The 21481-nt window shown below is 45.0% G+C and overlaps 1 pseudogene; it reads right to left on the reverse strand.

Moving 5' to 3' along the window:
• Positions 1-365: 365 nt before the first annotated feature.
• LOC133914588 (protein yippee-like) lies at positions 366-15483 on the reverse strand (annotated as a pseudogene).
• Between the last annotated feature and the right edge of the window lie 5998 nt (positions 15484-21481).

Below are 21481 nucleotides of genomic sequence, written 5' to 3' on the forward strand. Positions count from 1 at the left end.
ACCCTTAAGCATAACACAGCAAAAGTCTTGCAGTATCTTGAAAAATAAATAAGTTTCCCCCATTTATATGCAAACAACCCGTTGGGTTTATCCAACATATACATAGATCTCGGATTTTAGTCATTAGAATTGTATAACGAAAATACACTTTATTTTACTAGACTTGCATAGCGAATAAAACTGTTTTTTTCAAATCTAATAGCACCAATTTGCTGGTGATTCGGGCAGTTTAGTCAGATTTCATATGTCAATTGTTAGCATTTGCCTCTAAGCAAATAATTCAAAATCGTAGGCATCTAGCAGGGCACCCAGATCAATCCCCAGGTAACTGAAAACCAACAAGTTCGAGGCAGTAGAATTGTGCTTCATTCATCATTCGCGTCGCTTCCAACAATATGAGCATCATTTGTAACCGAGTAGTGGCTTCCATCAGGCCGTGACAACATATGCCTGCTTGGCTTGAAAGATTATTCCAGTGAATACAAAAAAGTTGCAAATAAGTGGCTCAACTCTATGCCCCCAATTGGATTTGTTTGAACGAGAACGATAAATAAAAACGAATAATATATGACCAAAGCAAAAAGGCAATGACAAAATGCTGTGACCATCACCTCTCCAGAATGTATTTTCCTTCTTCTACCTCTGGTTCTTCTCAAGTTCTCATATAGTCATGTGCAGCCTCCTACAGAAGAGGCATCGTAAGATCATTCATAATCATATTCTTTTTATTTTATTTTTTTAATTCTCTTCTCCGTTCTTGTTGTCTTTATTTTCTCTCATTTTTAATAGTTTTCTTTTAAAAAAATCGTGAAGTAAAATGAGAGAGAATCTCGTCTCAGAAAACTATTGATCTTCGTAACAAGAATTGTGAAAAAAACTATTAAAATATTAAAAGAAACAAAGAGATTCTCACCTACGATAGAACTCTTTGGGGATGGTTGCTAGGAACAACACAGTAGGCTACAAAATAACCGTTACAGATCTTACACATTTCCATCCAACAGTGCGTGCAGCGAATACAGAAGATATCAGAAATAATATGCATCCCTGTGATTATCATGCGATCTTCTTTTACTCCAGAAGTCACATTGATACTGGACATAATAGACATGAGTTAGTGATACATCTGCTGGCTGACAGAGTACTCATCTCGAGAAAACTGCACCTTAGAAATAGCTGTCAGAATACTCATCTCCACAAAAAGTGGGCTACTGTTATACTTTTTCCCCCTTAAAATTTGCACCTGCGAGGTTTCAATTCATGGCGTTTGACTATGATAGCATAATTAAACCGCAAACGGCAACCAGTTCAAAAATAATTACGCTATTAAGGAAAGGTGACTAAGGGTGTGTTTGTATGGGTTTTTGTTTCTGATTTTTTTTAAAGTTATGGTTTTAGTTTTTTTTAAAAATTGCTTTTGAAGGTATGGAACGAACTTATAATCTGATGATCGAGTCGATTCCATAATTATAAGTTCATAGTTCATCGAAGTCGTCAGAGAGGGAATTTAGCTGTTGGATTTTACAATAATATTTTAACTTCTCAGTACACTACTTCTCAGAAAAGCTACTCTCAACTTCTAATTCATTTACTCAGAAACAAGCTTCTGCCTTCTCCAAAAACTATTTTTCAACAAACCCGTTTATTTAAGTTTATGACTTTTAAACTTTCTATAAAAATAGAAGTCAGAAACAACTTGAAACAAACAGACTCTAAAATACTCGCGGTCCGACATTATGGATCATTGTGTTAGGGATTGAAATAGACATCAATTTTTAGTCATGCAGCAAAAGTACAGAACATAATCTAGGATGAACGCTTCGAATCATAAACCACAACAAACAACTACTGGATCATCCGAAGCTCTCCCCATGAAAATCATTGGTCCTTAAAAAGAAGAGAATAATAGGAAAAGTAAATAGAAGAAGGAAACAATGCTGAAAGTACTATTCTTGTCACTTAAATTCTTCACCTTCATTTATCTTAGAGATAATTAGGACCTCGATATTTGCTTATTGGGTATCATATAGCAAATAGCCTTATACATATCTATCTAACCACCGTACTTGATAGAATTATTGGACTGATTTATGAAATAACTCCTAATAAATCTTAAAGGCATATATTATGAAAAAATGACACATATTAAGATCCACCCTCTATTAATACTATATCACTAATAGAAGTAGAGGCGGGAGGATTTTTCTCCCTATATATATGAAAGGATCTCGTCTTATTAGATATACAAATAATATAGATTGCTAATTGAGAGTAGCCCTAAAATTAGGAACACACTTATTACGTTGGTCTATATAAGGGTTAGGGTTTTATCTCTTTACCATTATGTTGTGCTGCCGTTGTAGTCTACTCCATCCCTGTATCAGTATGCACCGGCAACTGGGAGAGCAGGTCTCTGAAACCCCCACTCTTGAGATCTTGCATCGAGAGAGGACGAATAAGGTTTTTGAAAAGTGCTCCGCACGACTGCTCAAGTTCTTCACAATAGGTCGTCTTCATGGTCCCTTGGGCGCCGTCCGCTATCATCGTCAACAAATCCGACGCGTCGTCAGCGGGATCAATCGTACCATCAACACGGTGCAACCAGCATCTTCAGCAACCTCCACAACACAGGATCAATACATAAAAATCATGTTACTCGTACTTTATTTCCCGCGGTTTCTAATTTTAAGTATATTAGCTCAAGTCATATGTAGTACTTTCGTACACATATCTAGTTTATGCTTTGATGATATGATCATATCAGTTTATCAGTTTTTACTCATGAATTATTTATGGATTGAATTAAACCTAAAAGTGTCTTATATTTCAACAATCCAAAAATCTTATTGTAGGCACTTAGGTTTATCAATGGCTGGATTTGTTGATGCACAGAGGCTAGGCAAGTTTTCTGGTGTACACTTTAAGAGATGGCAAGTCAAAGTCACTTTGTGGCTGACTGCTATGAATGTCTACTGGGTGGCTAATGGCAAGCCGGAATGAATTCTTACTGCTGAGTAGGAAAAGGCATTCACAGATGCCAATACACTCTTTGTAGAATGCATTATTAGCGTTCTTGGTGACCGTCTTTGCGATGTGTATATGCACATACAAAGCGCGAAGGAGCTATGGGATACACTAAATGCTAAATTTGGTGCATCAGATGCAGAAAGTGAACTGTAGATCATGACTATAAGATGGTTAAAAATCGCTCTGTAGTCGAGTAGGCTCATGAGGTTCAATGCGTCATGAAGGAACTCAAACTCCTAAGATCAATGCACCCGACAAGTTCATGGCTGGAAGCATCGTTGTAAAGTTAACTCCTTCGTGGAGAAACTTTGCCACTGTTCTAAAGAACAAGAGACAAGAGATTATTGTTGAGAATTAATAAATAAATCAGCAAAATTCTTTTATTTTAGATAGAAGAAATATTTCTTCTATCTAAAATAAAAGAATGTACCCTTCTATCTCTTGATTTTGAGGAGAAAGCTCGGGCTAAGAATGTGAGTTTAAAAGGAGGCGAGGACAGACTAGCGCTAATATGGTGCAAAAGCCATTCCATAACAAGAACAAAGGAAAAGATAATAAGCCAACAAAACTACCACCTTCAAGAAGAAGAAGATGAACAAAAAAAACTGTCTTGCTTTGTGTTCTGTGAGATTGGACATTTCGCTAAGGATTGTTCAGACTATAAGGGAAGAAAGGCTCCACAAAAGCAGAACTCAAAGACTGCTAATGTGGTGACCATCGGTGAAGCTGAAAATGGATGTGTAGGGTATGAAAATATACCTTCATTATTTTCAGTATACTAATTGGTGGATTGATACAGGGGCCAATGTTTATATGTGTGCTAATATCTCAATATTCTCTTCTTATCAGGTCGCCTATGATTCTTCTGTCATAATGGGAAATGGGTCGCATCTTTCTATTCATGGTGTTGGCACGGTAGATCTAAAGTTTACTTCAGGAAAGATTATGCAGCTGAGAAACGTGCAGCATGTCTCTACAATGAACAAGAATCTAGTTAGCGGCTTCCTTCTCTATAGAGATGGGTTTAAAGTGGTGTTCGAGTCCAATAAAGTAGTAGTGTCAAAGCATAGACAATTTATTAGTAAAGGCTACGAGTGCGGAGGCTTGTTCCGTTTTTCCCTTCTGATTTTAGTAATAAGTCTGTGAACCATATTTGTGGAAATATTAATGATGATGCTAGTGTTTGGTATTCGTCGTTATGTCATTTGAATTTTGGTTATATGACTCGACTTTCCAGCACGAGTTTAATTCCAAATTTTTTCATGGTCAAATATTCTAAGTGCTATAGTTGTGTGCAATCAAAACAACATCGTAAGCCATATAAGGCAACCGAGGAGAGAAATTTGGCACCTCTAGAACTCATACATTCAGATATGTGTGAAATGAATTGTGTGTTAACGATCATTCTCTAGACCACGAACTCTCATCTGGCCCTAGCTGAAAATAATGCTAATTGGGGTAGACCAGGTAATCCCCCGTCACAAGACGTATTGGACTCGGAGAGGCATAACCCCTAGAAGAAGGCTTCCCGAGATGGCAATCGGGTGAACAATCACCACTGAACCTTGCTAGTCAGAGGTCATCTGATCAATGACTTGCGTGAGGTCATCAGCGACTAGCGAAGACGCTTAGGAGCCTCTAAAGAGGCTTCATCCACCCCTCATCAATCTAGTCGGAGAACGTTCCGACATCGATCAAATCAGGACCGATCTTCGAATGCCGTGATAAAGACTCGATGACCTTTTCTCCAGATCTACAGAAAGGTGCCATTATAGGATGTTTGACCTTTTCTCCAGATCTACAGAATGTCAGTTGACCAACAATGTTTTGCCCTGGGATGATCGAGAAATACAATAAAAATACAAATCCCATTGAGTTTCTTCATATATATACCATGACCATCCAGGCGGCTGGTGAGAATGAGAAGGTAATGGCAAAGGACCTCCCTACCTCCCTTGAAGGGGCAGCCAGGACGTGGTTGACTAATCTATCTCCAGGGACAATCTACTTGTGGGAGCAGCTTTGCGACGTGTTCCGAGCTAATTTCTAGGGTATGTACGTTCACCCCAGCATGAAAAAGATCTCCACTGTTGCGAGTAGATGGGAAATGAAACCTTGCGCGAGTTTGTATGCCGCTTCAGCAATACCAGGAATACCATCCTCAAGATTAGCTATTACGATGTCATCTAGGTGTTCACTCAAGGGGTTAAGAGCTAGCGTTATGTTGAAGATATCGCTAGAAAGAAGCCCAAAACGGTTAAAGAGCTCACGCAGATCGTCGATAAGTCTGCTAGGGTCAAGAATGCGCTTCTCTACTTCAAGGAGAAGACTTAGGGCATCAAATGTCCTCAACTAAGGCTCGATGACAACAAGGTCCAAAGCAAGCGCAAGAAGAACACCAAGGGAGGTAAGGGCAAGAAAGCTAAATCTGACAAAGTTTTTGTAGATTCACCCGATGTTCATCCCGACTAGCTTCGATCCTTCCCAGGGCCAAATCTTTTCACCAGGCTCCGGTGAACAAGATGAAAAACCTTGGTGCTATTTCCATGAAACCGACAACCACATCATCTATGAGTGCTGCCTCTGGAAAAAGTTAGTCAAGGCGGAGGTCGAAAAGGCTGCCAAAGGAAAGAAGACCCATGTCGCTGCCAGGAGTAGGGATTCCATCTCCGGCAGCATCGAGGATGACTCGAATTCAATATCTTTTTAGCCAGGCGAGAGGACAATCGACCACATGTTCAGTGGTTCCGCATCCTATGAGTCCAAACGGTAGTACAAGATGGTGGTTCGAGAAGTCTTAGCTACCATCCCCAAGGGTCATCATGCCATTAATTGGTTAGACACTGAAATATCTTTCGACCAAGAAGATTGCCCTGACAACTTTGTACGACCAGACCGCTTCCCGATAGAGTCGATCCCACGATAAATAATTGCAAAGTTACTCGAGTCCTTATCGATGGAAGGAGTTCCTTGAACATCCACTTCGCTAACGCACTCGAAGGAATGTAGATCTCTCGATCTGCTATCAAGCGGTCACTCAAGCTTTTCACGGTATTGTACCAAGATCTTTGGCTACTCCTGTCAGCCAGATATCACTACCAGATACCTTTTTAAAGCAGGACAACTTTCAGACAGAGAAAATTCTGTTCGACGTGGTTGATTTTGAGACGACATACAATGCCATCTTAAGATAACCTACTCTTGCCAAATTCATAGCAACAACGCATTATGCTTATCAGTGTGTGAAGATATCAGGATTCGAGGGAGTTATCACCATTTGGGGCTGCACGAAAGCAGGCCTACGCTGTGACAAATAGAGTCTAGACATGGCCACGCAACATCAACCCGATAAGGAGACAAAAAAGTTGAGGTCTAAGGTCATCATGAAGTCTCACAGTGAAGTCAAAGCAGTATATTTAGACCCAACAGAGCCATCGAAGACCATTCGGATTGGATTCGACTTGGATCCCAAAAAGGAACTCGCGCTCATCACCTTCTTCTGAGCAAACACCGACGTGTTCGCTTGGCAACAGTCAGACATGCCCGATATCCCCATGGAGGTGATTGAACGTAAAATAGCTATCCGACCCGATGCAAATTCAATCAAACAGAAAGTACAACGGTTCACATCGAATCAGAAAGAAGCCAATAAAGAGGAAATTGAAAGCCTCACCAAGGCAGGTTTTATTCAAGAGGTGGATCACCCCGAGTGGCTTGTAAACCTTGTTGTGGTCAAAGAATCATACAACAAATGGCAAATGTGTGTCGATTTCACGGATCTCAATAGAACATGCCCTATGGACGCTTTTCCTCTACCACGAATAGATTATATAGTTGACTCCACCTCAGGCTGCGACTATCTAAGCCTTCTCGATGCCTATTATAGTTATCACCAAATTAGCATGCATCCAGAGGATGAGGAGAAGACCTCCTTTATTACTCCGTTTGGGGTTTATTGCTATGCTAAAATGCCCTTCGGATTGAATAATGTTGATGCCACATACTAACGAGGAATGCAAATAATACTCTATGATCAGATCGACCAGAACGTAGAAGCCTATGTTGATGATCCCGTCGTTAAAACCAAAAAGAAGGAATATCTCATATCCGACCTACGTGAAACGTGCAACAACCTGTGCAATAATCGAGTCATGCTGAACCCAGAGAAGTGCACATTTGGAGTTAACACGGGGAAATTACTCTGATATCTAGTCTTACCGAATAGAAGTCAATACCTAGAAGATCAATGCTACTAAAGAGATGCAATCCCCTAAGTCAGTACGAGAAGTTTAGTGGCTAACTGAATGCATGTCAACCCTTAGTCAGTTTATTTCCTGGTTCGGAGATCGAAAACTTCCCTTCTTCAAGTTGTTAAGACAACATGACAAGTGTGAATAGTCAAAAGAAGCAGATGAGGCATTCACCAATTTTAATGGGTACCTTTCTCCCCCCCTCCTCCATGCTAGTCGCTCCCAACCCTAATGAAGATTTTCTCTTATACATCATGGCCAGACCACATGCTATAAGTGAGGTATTGGTGGTGGAAAGAGAAGTGCAAGACAAATAAGAGAAAAACCAGCGACCGATGTACTACATCAGTGAAGTGCTCCACAGTCCTAAAGAATGCTATCCGCAAGTACATAAGCTATTATATGCAGTACTGATGGCCTTTTGTAAGTTACAACATTACTTCCAGGCTCACAAGATCACCATACCATCAATATTTCCACTGAGCGAGATCCTGCACAACAAATGTACAATCGGCCGAATCGCCAAATGGTTAGTTGAACTCGGAGAATTCAACGTTCATTTGTACCTCGAATAACAATCAAGTCGCAAGCACTCGCTGACTTCGTGGTCGAATGGACATAACTAGATCAACCCTAGGATGATCGCGGTAACTTATCAGATATATGGACTTTATTATTCGATGGATCACTCACACTTCAAGGAATGAGGGTTGGGATCATACTAATATCTCCAACAGGAAAAAACCTGCAATACGCTTTGCAGATCAATTTTCGACCACAAATAACGTAATCGAGTATGAGGATCTGCTCGCTGCACTCCGAGTAGCTTCTTCTTTTGAGGCATTCGCCGCCTACTTGTGAAAGGGAATTCATAGTTTATGGTGAAGAAAGTTATCAAGGAGTATCAAACCTCGGATAAGACCGTGAAGGACTACCTCGTGGAGGTGAGGAAGATGGAGAAGAAATTCGTCAGACTTGAGATCAAGTATATCCCAAGGAAGGATAACTGCCTCACCAATAGTCTTGCCCGCATGACATCCTCATGATCTCTAGAACAACACGGGATTTTCATAGAGAAACTCTCAAAGTTGTCTGCAAAATTATCAGAGGACGCAGTCGAGGAAGTGATGGTCTACGAGACCTATAACCAGATCAGGGGCTCGCTAGGGATTGACGCCCCAAAAGGAGTCGTGGGGGACCTCATGGCTCAACTCGAAAATGAAGTTTCATGGATGACCGCAATTCTCAAGTACCTTCAAGATCGAGTTATGCCTGAAGATGATGTAATAATCGAGTAAATTTTATGTTGATCCAAGATGTATACCTTGGTGGACGGCGTCCTTTATCTAAAAGGCACTCATAGAGTACTCATGAAATGCATCTCTTAGAAGCAGGGTAGGGAACTACTCAAAGAGATCCATGGAGGGGTGTGTGAAGCTCACGCTTACTTCTGAACCCTGGTCAGGAAGGCTTTTAGACAAGGATTTTAGACATTCGGCTTCCTTCCAAACCCTGCATGATGCGAGGGAGTTAGTAAAAAAGTTCACAAGCTATCAATTTTACAGCAGAAGAGTACATCAGACCATTCATGGCCATTCGCAGCTTATGGGTTGTACATTCTAGGGCCCTTCCTGGTAGTGCCCGGGGGCTTCAAGTTCCTATTCATCACAATCGATGCCTTCACTAAATGGATTGAAGCTGAACCAGTTAGAAAAATTACTTCGATGACCGTCAAGAAATTCATCATGAAAAGCGTCATGACAAGATTCAGTGTCCTGAGGAGATTCATTAGCGATAACGGCACTCAGTTCTTCAACGTGACGTTCATTGATTACTACAAAGAACTCGGCACTACAGTTTGTTTTGCATTTGTGGCACATACACAAACTAATGGATATGTCAAGGTGACGAACGGCCTAATACTTTAAGGAATCAAAACCACATCTTCAACTGCTTATCCGCCTACATTAAAGCTTGGGCTCTGAGTTTCCTAACGTATTATATGCACTTAAAATGACGTCTAGCTAGGCGACGGGTGAAACGCATTTCTTCCTAGTCTATGGGACCGAAGCAATGTTGTCCTGTGATTTAAAAATAAAATCTTCCTGTGTTGAATTGTACAATGATAAGGATGAAATCCCAAGATGACAGGATAACCTTAATGTTCTCGAGGAAAAAGGACACAAGTGTTGATCAGATCAGTGCGGTACCAGTAAGCTCTCTGACGCTACCATGACTAGAACATTTGCAAAAGATCCTTTGAACCCAGAGATCTGGTTTTGCAACTCGTACAGAGCTAGAAGAACAACAACAAGCTATCTCCGAAGTGGAAATATCCTTATAGGGTGGCTGAATGTAACCAACCATGGTCGTATAGGTTAGTTATGGAGGATGGTCAGGTCCTTAAAAATACTTGAAATATTGACCAGCTTTGTTAGTTCTATATGTAAGTACTTAGAATGTATTTTGTAATATTCATTATCATATTATTATATGCGTACATTCATTATCATATTATTAATATGCATCCTTTTGCCTATTCTCGAATGAATATCTTCAAAAAACTGAGATAAGCCGCAGTTCAGAAACCTATACCCATGTGCGCACTTGCTTTTTGGACTGCTCGTCCAGGAATCCTTCCTTAATAGTCAGTCGGAGGCTTCATGTATACTAGAAGTACAAAATTTGTCAAGCATATCTTTTCCTAATGAGAAGGGAATATATTTTCTTTTAGGAACTACAGAGAACCTTATCAGGCTCCCAAGTACTCGAAAAGTCAGACATTTTCCGCTTGTAGTCGAACCTGAGGTCATCGCGACAAGAAAATTTTCAAACCTCAAAACTATCCAAAAGAAGTGTCAGACACTTGTTAAAACTTTCTTGTATTCAAAAGAAGGTTCACAGTCATACACAAGTATTCTAGTAGAAATAGGATTATTCTATTTTACAAGATCTTTTGAGCTCTTTTATAGATAAGGGAGAGATGATTATGAAAAGTCCTAAAAGAACTACCCGGCGAAGAGGAATGAGAGACTTCCCTAACTCTCCTGCCCAATGAGAGTTTAGGGTCAGTGGTGCCCCAGCTCCCGGTTGAACTCGCCAGTGTCGCAACCCAAGATCACCGACATCTCTGACGATGAAGATTTGGGAGAAGCATTGACTCCCCACCACCATCGTCGGGGTTGCTGCTCTACGACGACGATTTGGGTTAGGTATTGGCTCCCAACCGCCATAGGGTCACCGCCTTGGCTACTCTCTCCGATCGTCTTCACAGGAATAAAACGAGGATGAAGAGGATAAAGCAGCAGGTGTCTTGCCATCTTTAACGGAGACACTGTCGAATGCCCCCCTTTTCTCCGCCTGGTCCATTGCTTCTTCTTCCTCAATTTCCACCTCCACGAGGTCCCAGTCCACCTCGTTTTGAACTAGAGATGCCAGGGGCTTGCCATTTTTAACGAGGACACCGTGTGTCGCCACTTTCTCCTCACCTACCTCATCAGAAGAGACGTCAATGACCTCCACCACCGAATCGATTCGGTGGGAGACGATGGTAGGGTGAGGGGTGTGTGTTCGGGAGAAGAAGGTGAGTAGTCGGGAGAATAAGGCGTGAAATCAGGAGGAGTAGGATCCCAAAGGTTTATATAGACCAACGAATCAGGACGCCTCACCTCCCGAGCATTAATTTTGGGCATGGCTACTTTTCGAGTCACGGACGACCAAGAGACGCTCAGTCATCAAGACTACGTCTTTTCAGCTGAGCGACGTGGACAAAAAGGCAAACATCAGTGCACTTGTTTACCTGTTGGGTTTTCTAATGCATTGGAGCAGTTGAAAGGATGGGACGATGATCCTTTCACATATATGACAAAGAATCTTTTTCACCACTATGTAAACTTTCCAGTACCACGGTTCAACTTCCGAGCCTAGACAGTGGCGAGTTCTATCTCGCTTGTACTTGGCAAAGATGGGATAAACTTTTCAGGCTGACTAGAAAATCTACTATGATGAGACAAATAATCCAGCACTCTCTTAAGAACTTAGAGGCATTTGGAAAGCCGAGGAGGTGATTTGAGAACCCAGGAAATCCGGTTAGATTCTTCACCCTAATTGGAAATTCAAGTGTACTCGATGACACGGTTAGATAAAAAGTTTATCTTTGCTGGCTATGTATTTAAATTGTTAAAGCCTCATTTTACGTACTGACGGAGGGCTTAATGATAAATAATAGATAGTTATCATATCCGGGTATCCTAGGTGAAAGAGATCAGTGACATACTAAGAGGGGAAGGGGGTGAATTAGGACAACTAAAATTAATCGGCTTAAAAATTTTTATAAGATAAATCTATATTAATTTTTATATAAGAAAAATATAACGTTGGATTATTATCTTAGGGAGACATAATCTATCTAAAAACCACTATATATTTCTTTTATGATTCATCTATTTAAAATATTCTCAATTATTTAACAAATTTATTAGATCACGATTCACAAAACATCGACAATCTCCAACCGGCGGCCAACCGACTCCCTGTAACCAAATATACCGATTCGGTGGAAAAATCAGCTCTAGCCGGCTAGCTATCTGGGTCGGCAAAAATTGGGGCTGGCTACCGCCTCCCCATGCTCGTCACATCCAACGAGAAGGATAGTAGCGGTCGCCATCGACAACTGACGACCTCCCCTCTCCCGTGAAATCTCCCTCGCGCCATTTCCCCTTTCATAGCTCGTGCCGTGTTTTGCCCCCTGCCCCGCGATCGGGCCAGATCTGGAGGTGGCGGCATATATTCCCGTTGCTTGCCGTGGTAAACACGGTCTTGCGCGCGGCCGCGCGGTGCCTGCCCATGCTGCTGCCCACACTACGCCCGCGCGCGCCTACGATCTGGCGGTCACCTCGCCTTTTGCAAGCTCGCCGAAGAGTCCTGCTGCTGTAAACAGGTACTGCTGGAGCTCAAGCACCCAGGAGGCCACAGACTCCATAGCACCATTACTAGAATCTTCCAGCTTTCCCTAAACAGCACCAACCTTTGGCTATGGCTTCTTGATCTGTGGGTCTCCCTGGTGTGTCAATCTCAATCCAAGATCACTGCCAATAATCTATCTCAAGCACTTTTTCCCCTTCGGTGGTAGGAAAAGAAAATCCAAGCTTTCGACCAATGAAGCTTGGTGAAATGGATTTGCAGCAGGATGTTTCTTGAAGGACCAGTTTGATGCAAGGTTAGTTTCTTTCTATCTTCTCTAATAATTACTAGACCATTTAAATGGTTCAGCTAGTGAGTTAGCAACGTAGTGGTTCCTAATTTTGTGGGTTCTATTGATGCATTCCCATCTGAGATTTATTTGGGATATTTATTTCTTGAACTTATTGGTCTGAATCTCACTAGAACTCTGAGATTAGTCTTACATCCATTCTCCAGTTAAATATTCAATCTTGCTTTAGTTGGGTTTTACAGTAGGTTCTTGATACGTATCTTGTAGATTTCTAGATTGTTTTGGCTCTATTATCCCAGAGCAAGTTTTTACCGGGGAGATATTTTTGTTCCAAGAAGGAAAGAAGTAATCAGACAAACATAAAAAATCACATCTATAAATCTTCAGAGCTTGTAGCTTTAGTAGTTGCCCGGTATATACATCTCCAGATACTTCTGAATCAAACCTTGTGCTGTACAGCATTTACAGGTCCGAATTTCATGACTACCATCACCATGTGCTCTACACCAAGTTGGGGAATTACTCATCGACTTTCATCTACATGGACTGGTAAGAGTTTCCTGATCATTTTTTTTCCTGAATTGTTTCACGAATGTTAATTATTGTAACCGTCGATCGTTGAAGGAGTTGCTGTTCAAAAATATACTAGGTTGTTTGGAACTGATAAAGATTACCGCAAGGTGAAGGCCCTGGAGGAGAAATTTTTGGAGCAACGATTTAATGTCTAAATTCTACTCTAATTGTCATTTAATTTGTTTCTTGAACTTATAGCCGTTGTAAATATAATAGTTGAAAATATAGTCATTACAAATATAGCTATTGTAAATATTTTTTCTTTATAAGATACTAATAAAATATAGGTGAGTGAAATTTATGGAGCGAGATTTAGGGAGTCGGTTGGAGCGCGTAGAGAAATAAAGATAGAATTTTTTGAAGATGTTCTCTGTATAAAGATATAGAGAGCAAGATTTAAGGAGTCAGTTGAAAATACTCTTAGGTAAGATGGATGAACAATTTTTTTTGAAAGGGTGGCCCGAGCTCTACCGATTTGATTAAAGAAGGAGAGAGTTGATCCAGTTTATTAGGGAAATCTGACCTGGAAACTTCACAACTGTATGGTTTATTTGAGGGAAAACTAGCAACAAACCCAAATAACTAGATGGCATTGGATCAAAGCTAACCCAACAATGACCCTCATAGCAACGAACAGAACCCTACCAACCGACGGCGTCTGACGTAGGTCATCGTTTCCTAGCACGCATCATAGCGCGGTGGCTCTGACTTTCACACAAACAAACCACAACTGCTGCCTTGTTATCATCATGTCCACACCCACGATCCCCGCTGACCCCGTGAGGGAGAGCCCAACCTTGTGTTATTGTTGTCAAGCTCCATCATGCTCCATCAACGTAGCAGCTTCGACTCCCCATGATCACACTCATCCTAACACACATCAGTCGAACACTTGAATGCAGCATGGCTGCAACAAAAAAGCGGCAAACCTTGCAGAAACTTCTGGGCATCCTCCGAAGCCAAGTGTAGTCAATGTCATTACCAAAACCGACCAAGCAGCCACTAAGCCGACGGCCACCGTGGTGCAAAAAATGGACCTCTAGAGCGACACCTCCAAGGAGGACGTGACGTCAAGTCGCCGTCGTCGCCCGTCTGGTTGCCCGAACCGGGTTTTCACCCAGAGTCATCAGGGAAGGGGATGGGGAGACGTCATGACAATGCCTACGAGGAGAACAGCGCCCAAGGGCATCACCGTTATCGATGCCAGCCAAAGATCAGGCAAAGCTTTCGCTAACAACTCCCACTTCCCGCCCCTTGCGTAGGGCCAGCCCGCGCAAGGGCCATGACCAAAGTAGCAGCAACTCTGTCTCCTATCAACCGTGCCATCCTACAACCATCCTAGTGCCACGAAGCTCCCCACGAGCCCAACCTACAGAAGAGGAGGAGGTCAGACAAGGGAAGAAGCAACGCAAACGCTAGAAGCCAAGACCAGCACGGTGCCGCCGTCGATGGCGCAACGTAGGTGGTCACCGCCATAGGCAATAGGTCGACACCCACCGTAGCAGAATTGGATTACGCGCACAACGGTGGGAGTAGCATAGTCCCACCACACCAACACCGGTGAGCACAAATAGGCCACAACCCGCATGAAGGCGAGCGCACAAGGCTGAGGGACAGCGCCAACCGAGCCACAGGTCCGAGCTGCAGCCGGACCCCGATGGGCGATCCCGCCCGGATCTTGCCATCCACACGCAGCCTGCCTGGAACTCGGTGACAATGGCCTCGAAGAAGATCCCAACGTCCAACGCAGATCTAGCCACCATCCACGCGCGCCATCGTGAGGATATAGAGAGGCACACAGATTCAAACACCCCATCACAAAAACAAGCCGAGCAGGAGAAAAGTCAGTCACGTCGGCCGTCGCCATCGGGATCTAGAAGAGGAGAGGAAGGAAATGAAGGGAGGGAGAGAGGGGGAGACTAGGCTACGAGGACGCCACTTGCCCCCCCCCCTCGCGCCAATCAGTGGCGGTGGTGGCCCCATGGAGTCACGGTGGAAGGGGCCAGGGCACGGTGGCGATGTCCCCCCCCCACCCAGCTCACCTCACAGAGACGACGCCAGGTCCTCTTGGTGTTGCGCCGCCACCCCCAAGTCACCTCACAGAAACAAGTTGCCTTGCGCTTGGATGAACAAAATGTCACTTACACCTTATCAAGGAGATAAGCCTTCCCATTCCTACAGTAAAAGTCCTGCATGAACTGAAACACCAAAATCATTCATCTCATCAAATCCTCCGAACTTGACAAGTAATTTGTCATCGGGAAGTGGCCCAAGAAACGAATGACCGACCTTGGAGTTTATGTCGGTGGCGAGGCCGAGGTGGGTGCGGCAATTCTTGCAGCTGTAGATGTTGTCGTCCGTGTTGAGCTTGATGGGAGCAACGTAGTCGTCGACTGCGTCGACGATGAGGCGACTGGCCATCTCTATGACAGCGTTCGCCACCACAGCCACATTCTCCTTGGACGTGGCGGCTGCCGCGCCACCGTCAGCGCTAACCGGGTGCGGGGATCGGCATGCCCTTGCCTCTCTCCATTGGGCGGGGCTCTTCTGATCGGATGAGGTCGAGCGACAGCTAGAAAAAAAAAGCGCAAGAACCTTACAAGTCCTTGCATCTGAGCAAAAAGGCCTTGTTTACTTTAGCTGGTGTCCTAGTGTTGGGACCGAGATCCCTGACAATATGGACCTTCGGTTACAGGAATGTCGAAGGGTCCTCGGGGTGACACGTGTTAGAGTCGGAACAATTTTTCGATTCTTTCCTCGGGTACAGTATGGCCCTATTTATAGCCCGTACTCGACCACCCCAGACGTGGTTTACAAATCCTACCCGTTTACCTGCTACATTCTCGGAATATCCAGGGGCATTATGGTACAAGTGAGCATAATTACATAATCACAACTCTGTCCTGAACGACCAAAATGGGCCCACTATCCCGCAATGATCTTCGTCTCTGAAGATCTGCCAAAGTCTTCTCCATTCGGTCGTCCGTCAGATGGCCTTTGGCCCCCGTGCGAAGGTCGGCTTCTACATTCAGCCGTCGCAATCACTCAGGACCGCAGGCACGGGCTTCGACCTTCGGTCGAAGGCTCGCCTATGTCTTCGTTGGCACGGGAAATCGCAGATGTGGGCGCGCCTACACCCTTCGACCTATGGAGCTTCGCAATCTTCGCCACCTTCAGATGAAGTCCCTGAAACGAAACTGCAATGACAAGCATGCTATCTTTCCAGTAGACTTCGAGCTACCCTCCGAAAAGAGGGGGGGGGGGGGAGATCATCCCCAACAGTAGCTCCCTAGTGGTAAGGTTTATCTTCGATGGGCCGAACCTGTAGTCTGCAAGATACATCTCAACGCCGTCCCCTTCGGCCTCTCGAAGTCTAATGTGGCGGATGCACTTCGTTGAAATTTTAATGTTTTTTTTTATTATTTATTTATTTATTTATTTTTAGCATGGCCAAGTGGTCACTTGGTAACTGTATCGTTGATATGCATTTAATGTTCTCGACATACACCGAAGCGTAATTTTCCTCGCCGATTCAAGTTTCGATGCGCTTAACCGTCGTCCCCCTATGCTATAAATATCACACCGCGGTCACTTGTTTTTACCGCACCTTTGTTGAAGCTGTCGCTCTCGTACGAAGCCTCTTATAGTCTTCTGAGCCTTCCTCGGACGAAGCCCCCCTTTTAGCTTTTCGCGTAATTTCCTGTTTAAGTCATCCCCTTTGAGCTGAATGGCACCGAAGGCCCGGTCTTCTCGCCCGAAGATGTACTGGATTGGGCAACCCAAGTGGATGATGAAGTGTTAGCCAGCCTCGTGAAGGAGGGGTTGATTAATGATGTTTCGAAGGTTCGGCTCCTCGGCGAGCAGGAGACACCGGAGCCCGCTGACGACGAAGCGGTTGTATTTGTTCATTATTTTCGAGCGAGTCTTTGTCTACCATGCGATGATATGGTTATTAAAGTGCTGAAGTTATTCGAAGTACATCTCCACTAGCTGACGCCCAATGCGATATTAAGGATGTGGCTTTTCGCCTGGGCCGCTCGGTCAGAGGGAGCGAAGGCATCCACGAGGGCCTTCGCTGCTGATCATCGCCTTCATCACCAACCCAAACCGGTCTTCACTCGTGGAGTCCAGAGCGAGGCTCATTATGGTTGTACTAACTATGCCCGTCGTCGTGTACAAGAACAAATGGCCGAGCGACTGGACTCAGTGGTGTTTCTACCACAAGGTGGATGCCGAAGAGTTTCTTGTGTCAAAATGTGAGGAGGTTAGGGGAAACCGCGCGCCAGACGTGCAATTGAAAGCATCCCAACAGACAGCTCTCGAGGCCTTCGCCAGGTGCGTGAAATATCTATCTACTCACGACCTGAAAGAGGAGTTTATAGCTGCTAGGGTTTGGCCCCTCAGCCGGGATTGGAGTATCCCGGAATTTGGAGGAAAAGGGCCCGAGGGGCTTTGCCGACCTCACCCTCCCGTGCACGGCTTCACGGTATGCAATTACCTGTAAAACATCCATATTTAATTTATAATTTCAGCCGCATTTGCTTACGCGTATTGATATTTTCCAGATTTGTCGGTGTCCGAAGTTGAGGGCAGAGCTGTAATGCTTGTCGGCAAGTTTACACTGGGCGAAGCACAGTTATGCGCCGAACAAGGCCTCGTTCGAAGAATCAATCGAGCCTTGGAATACTGAGGCCTTTCTTACCGTGAAAGACCGAAGGCTTGCACCGTGCTGCAGGGTGCCAGAGATGGATCTCTGGCAGCAGATGTCAGCGAAGAGGTTGCTGCTAGTCCTGTAAAGAAAAGGAAGTAGTCCGAGCGATCACCACAGGGTGGTCGGAAAAAGAAGGCACTTGCCCTTCGGAAGAGGCCACGCGAAGCTGCCTCTGATGTTGGCCATGAGGAAATGTCTCCGGACGGTTCAGCTGCGTCGCGTGATGTGCCTAGGCGGGAAACTCCCGAAGGCACCCAGGAGACCCAGCCTCCGAAGTCATTGTTTTGTTCGCGTGTGGACCTCCCAACGCTAATTCTGAGTGACGATGAGGAGTTGACAGAGATGGGAACAATCCTCGAGGCTACCACCCGGGAAACCGAAGTCGAAGGAGCTGATAATATTGAAGTGGTAGCCTATTCTTCGCCGTCGTTGTCTTCGAGTTCCTCTTCCGAAACTGAGGCATCGACCCTGAGCGCACCCCACCGTGGTGGAAAAGGGTTGATGGGCCACGACGGGCTACTTGACGCGAAGGCCATAGCACCCGAGGCGTTCAAGGCTTCTTCCTTCGAACCAAGCGCTGGGGAGGTCAATGACGCGAAGAAGATTTTTAGTACCTTTGTCCTCCCCGAGCTTGAAATTTCGCTCGGCCAGAAGCCTGTCAATGAGCTCCTCGATGCATCCGATGTGGCAATTGCGAAGGTATGCCAGCATGTTCTATTATTATTGCTGTCCTTATGGTAATTGCTCATATCTGTGCGACATCCCAGGCTCTGCTTATATCACGAGCTCAGCGCAAGCAAGCAGAGAAATATGAAGCCCGCGCTCGAAGCACACATGCGCAAATTGATTTGCTACAGAAGCGCGCCGAGAAAGCGGAAGGCCAGAAACGCGAGTTCTCACGCCGAGCGAGGGAAGCTGAGTCACGCTTGGAACAGCTTGAGAAGGAACTCAGCGCCCTTCGCTCGGAGAAGCAAGTGGCTGAAGAGGAGGTGAAATGCTTGCGCCAAAACCTGCAATCTTCTGAGGCGCAAGTATGTGACCTGCAGGCGCTTTGCGCCTCGGAGAGTGCTAGGGCACAACAGCTGCAAGGCGAACTGAGCGAGGCGAAGGCTGTCTCCGAAGATGCTCTAAACGCGCTTGGGGAGCTCGAACCGAAGGCAGTCGCTGCGTGCGAAGCTATCAGCAATACCTTCGAAGGTATTGGTGCCTCGGCTACGCCCCCAACAATCCATCTTGTCAGGCTGGGAGGACTTATAGGTTGGATTAGTGAAACTAGCGGAAGCCTTCTCCCGGCCGCTCAGCTTTATGGCAACTTCTGCACGATGGTCGCTGCCCGGAGTCTTGTGCAGTCAATTGAAATGATGGGTTGCGACCATCATATCGCTCTACCTTCCAATACCCGACGGATATGTCAACTTCAGCCGTCACGAGGGCATCGAAAAGCACCGCCCGATCATTTACCACAACCTATTGGTGCGTACAAGGTCGCGAGCTCACCCTCCGAGAGGCGGAGATGAACCGGCAACGAGTATGTTGCTTCATATTACTTGTTTTGTTGTCTTTTTGGTCGTACCATATATATCTTTTTTATGAAATATTTCTTTTGCAGGCCAAGGCGAGGGATGATCCCTCGTCTAAGGCAACAACCGCGGTGGCCGAAGATACTGAAAAGGTGGGATGATTCAGCGCGAAGCGTCCTTTTGTTTTTAGTTTTCCTTTTGCGATGGGGCAATGTATTGTACATTGGCAACGCAATATATTTACATTGTTACGAAGTGTTTTTGACTTTTTGCGCTCCCTGCGCAAGTCCTCCCTTCGAACACTACGCAGGTAGCCAAAGAGGCTGCCCCCCTTACCATGATGAGGGACAATTTTTTTGTGTCTTGGTCTTACTGGGAGTCTTTTTGCCACCGTCACCCTGACGTTGAGCTTGAGCGGTACTGGCATGCGAAGTGTAAAGCGTATGATGCTATGAATACTAGGACCAAAGCATTTTGGAAGTCTTTTAGCCCTTCGACGCTAGTTAATAGCCAAGCTGAGCGCGACTTGCGTCGTACTGCGCGGGGAGACGTCGAGGGTTCGGCTATGCTCCTTGAGCCGAAGATTGAGCCTGAAGACGACGATGAGCTTCCACTTCGCTGGCCGCAGCTATGCTATCGCCGCGGCCCTTCTTTGCAACTAGTTGAACACAACAGCGACAAAGATGATCTTCGAGCGCCTCCGTCGACTTCAACTCATGTTGGGGCCCCACTGGCCCCAACCATGTGTTTTCATGCAAGTGAATGCATAGCTTTTCAGTTTGCTTTTAGTCGGTGGTATAAGGATTTTATTGATCCTGATGTTGACCGCTTTGCGGAATAAATTTTGCATTTACAGTATTACTTGTTTCCTTTTTTGGGCACTTCGGCGGCATCGCGCCCGAAGTGACATTGGCGTTTTGCGATGTTTTCGGATGTTAGGAATGCCTTCTTGCTTACTCGAGCGGTGTTATCTTCGACGAATGACATTCTCGATTATTCATGTGGGGCATCGCTTCGACAGTGATGTACCAAATAACGCCGTCCCCCCAATTTTTCGCTGCAGATACATGCGACTGCACAGAACTGTTTTCTCAAAAATGTCCCCCCCCCCTCGATTTTTCGCCGCAGATACCTGCGACTGCACAAAACTGGTTTCTCAAAAATGCCCCCCCCCCATTTTTGGTCGTAGGTAACTTTGGCTGATAGAAATTCATTTTGTTGAACGGACGCTCTTAAGTTAGTTGTTTTAGGTTTCTTTTTTCCTTTGGTGCGGGGGCAAGCACTCTTAGCCCCCGACTTTGGCCCGAAGTGCGCCGCTTTTTCTTAGGTCGAGCGACACTTCGGCTTCTCTTCCAAAGGTTTATTTTTCCTTCAGTGTGGGGGTAGGCACTCTTAGCCCCCGACTTTGGCTAAAAGTGCACCGCCTTTTCTTAGGTCGAGCGACACTTCGGCTTCTCTTCCGAAGGTTTGTTTTTCCTTCGGTGCGGGGGCAGGCACTCTTAACCCTCGACTTTGGCTCGAAGTGCGCCGCCTTTTCTTAGGTTGAGCGACACTTCGGCTTCTCTTCCGGAGGTTTGTTTTTCCTTCGGTGCGGGGGCAGGCACTCTTAGCCCTCGACTTTGGCTCGAAGTGCGCCGCCTTTTCTTAGGTTGAGCGACACTTCGGCTTCTCTTCCGAAGGTTTATTTTTCCTTCGGTGCGGGGGCAGGCACTCTTAGCCCCCGACTTTGACTCGAAGTGCGCCGCCTTTTCTTAGGTCGAGCGACACTTCGGCTTCTCTTCTGAAAGTTTGTTTTTCCTTCGGTGCAGGGGCAGGCACTTGTAGCCCCCGACTTTAGTTCAAAGTGCGCCGCCTTTTCTTAGGTCGAGCGACACTTCGGCTTTTCAATTTTTTTAAGGTCGAAAGTGTACGTCTTTTTTCGTTGACACTTAGCACCTCTATTTGCACCATCCACTTGCGGCCTTTCAGTCGTCGATTGGTGCATCACCCCGCTCTTAGGCTGGCGCTCTTCGATGACGAGTTACCAATACTCGGAAGAAGCAGTATTTTCTGAGGGTACTTTTACTATATTGATGTTTACAAGGGTTCCTGCCTCGTTAAAAATCTCACCCCTAACGAAGGGGTCCCCCTATGAGGAAAAAAGTGCAGTTCCCGTACAATTTGATTACATGAAAAGAAAATTTGCATA

The sequence above is a fragment of the Phragmites australis genome, chromosome 4, assembly GCF_958298935.1.
Source record: "Phragmites australis chromosome 4, lpPhrAust1.1, whole genome shotgun sequence".
In the NCBI taxonomy this organism is placed as follows: domain Eukaryota; kingdom Viridiplantae; phylum Streptophyta; class Magnoliopsida; order Poales; family Poaceae; genus Phragmites; species Phragmites australis.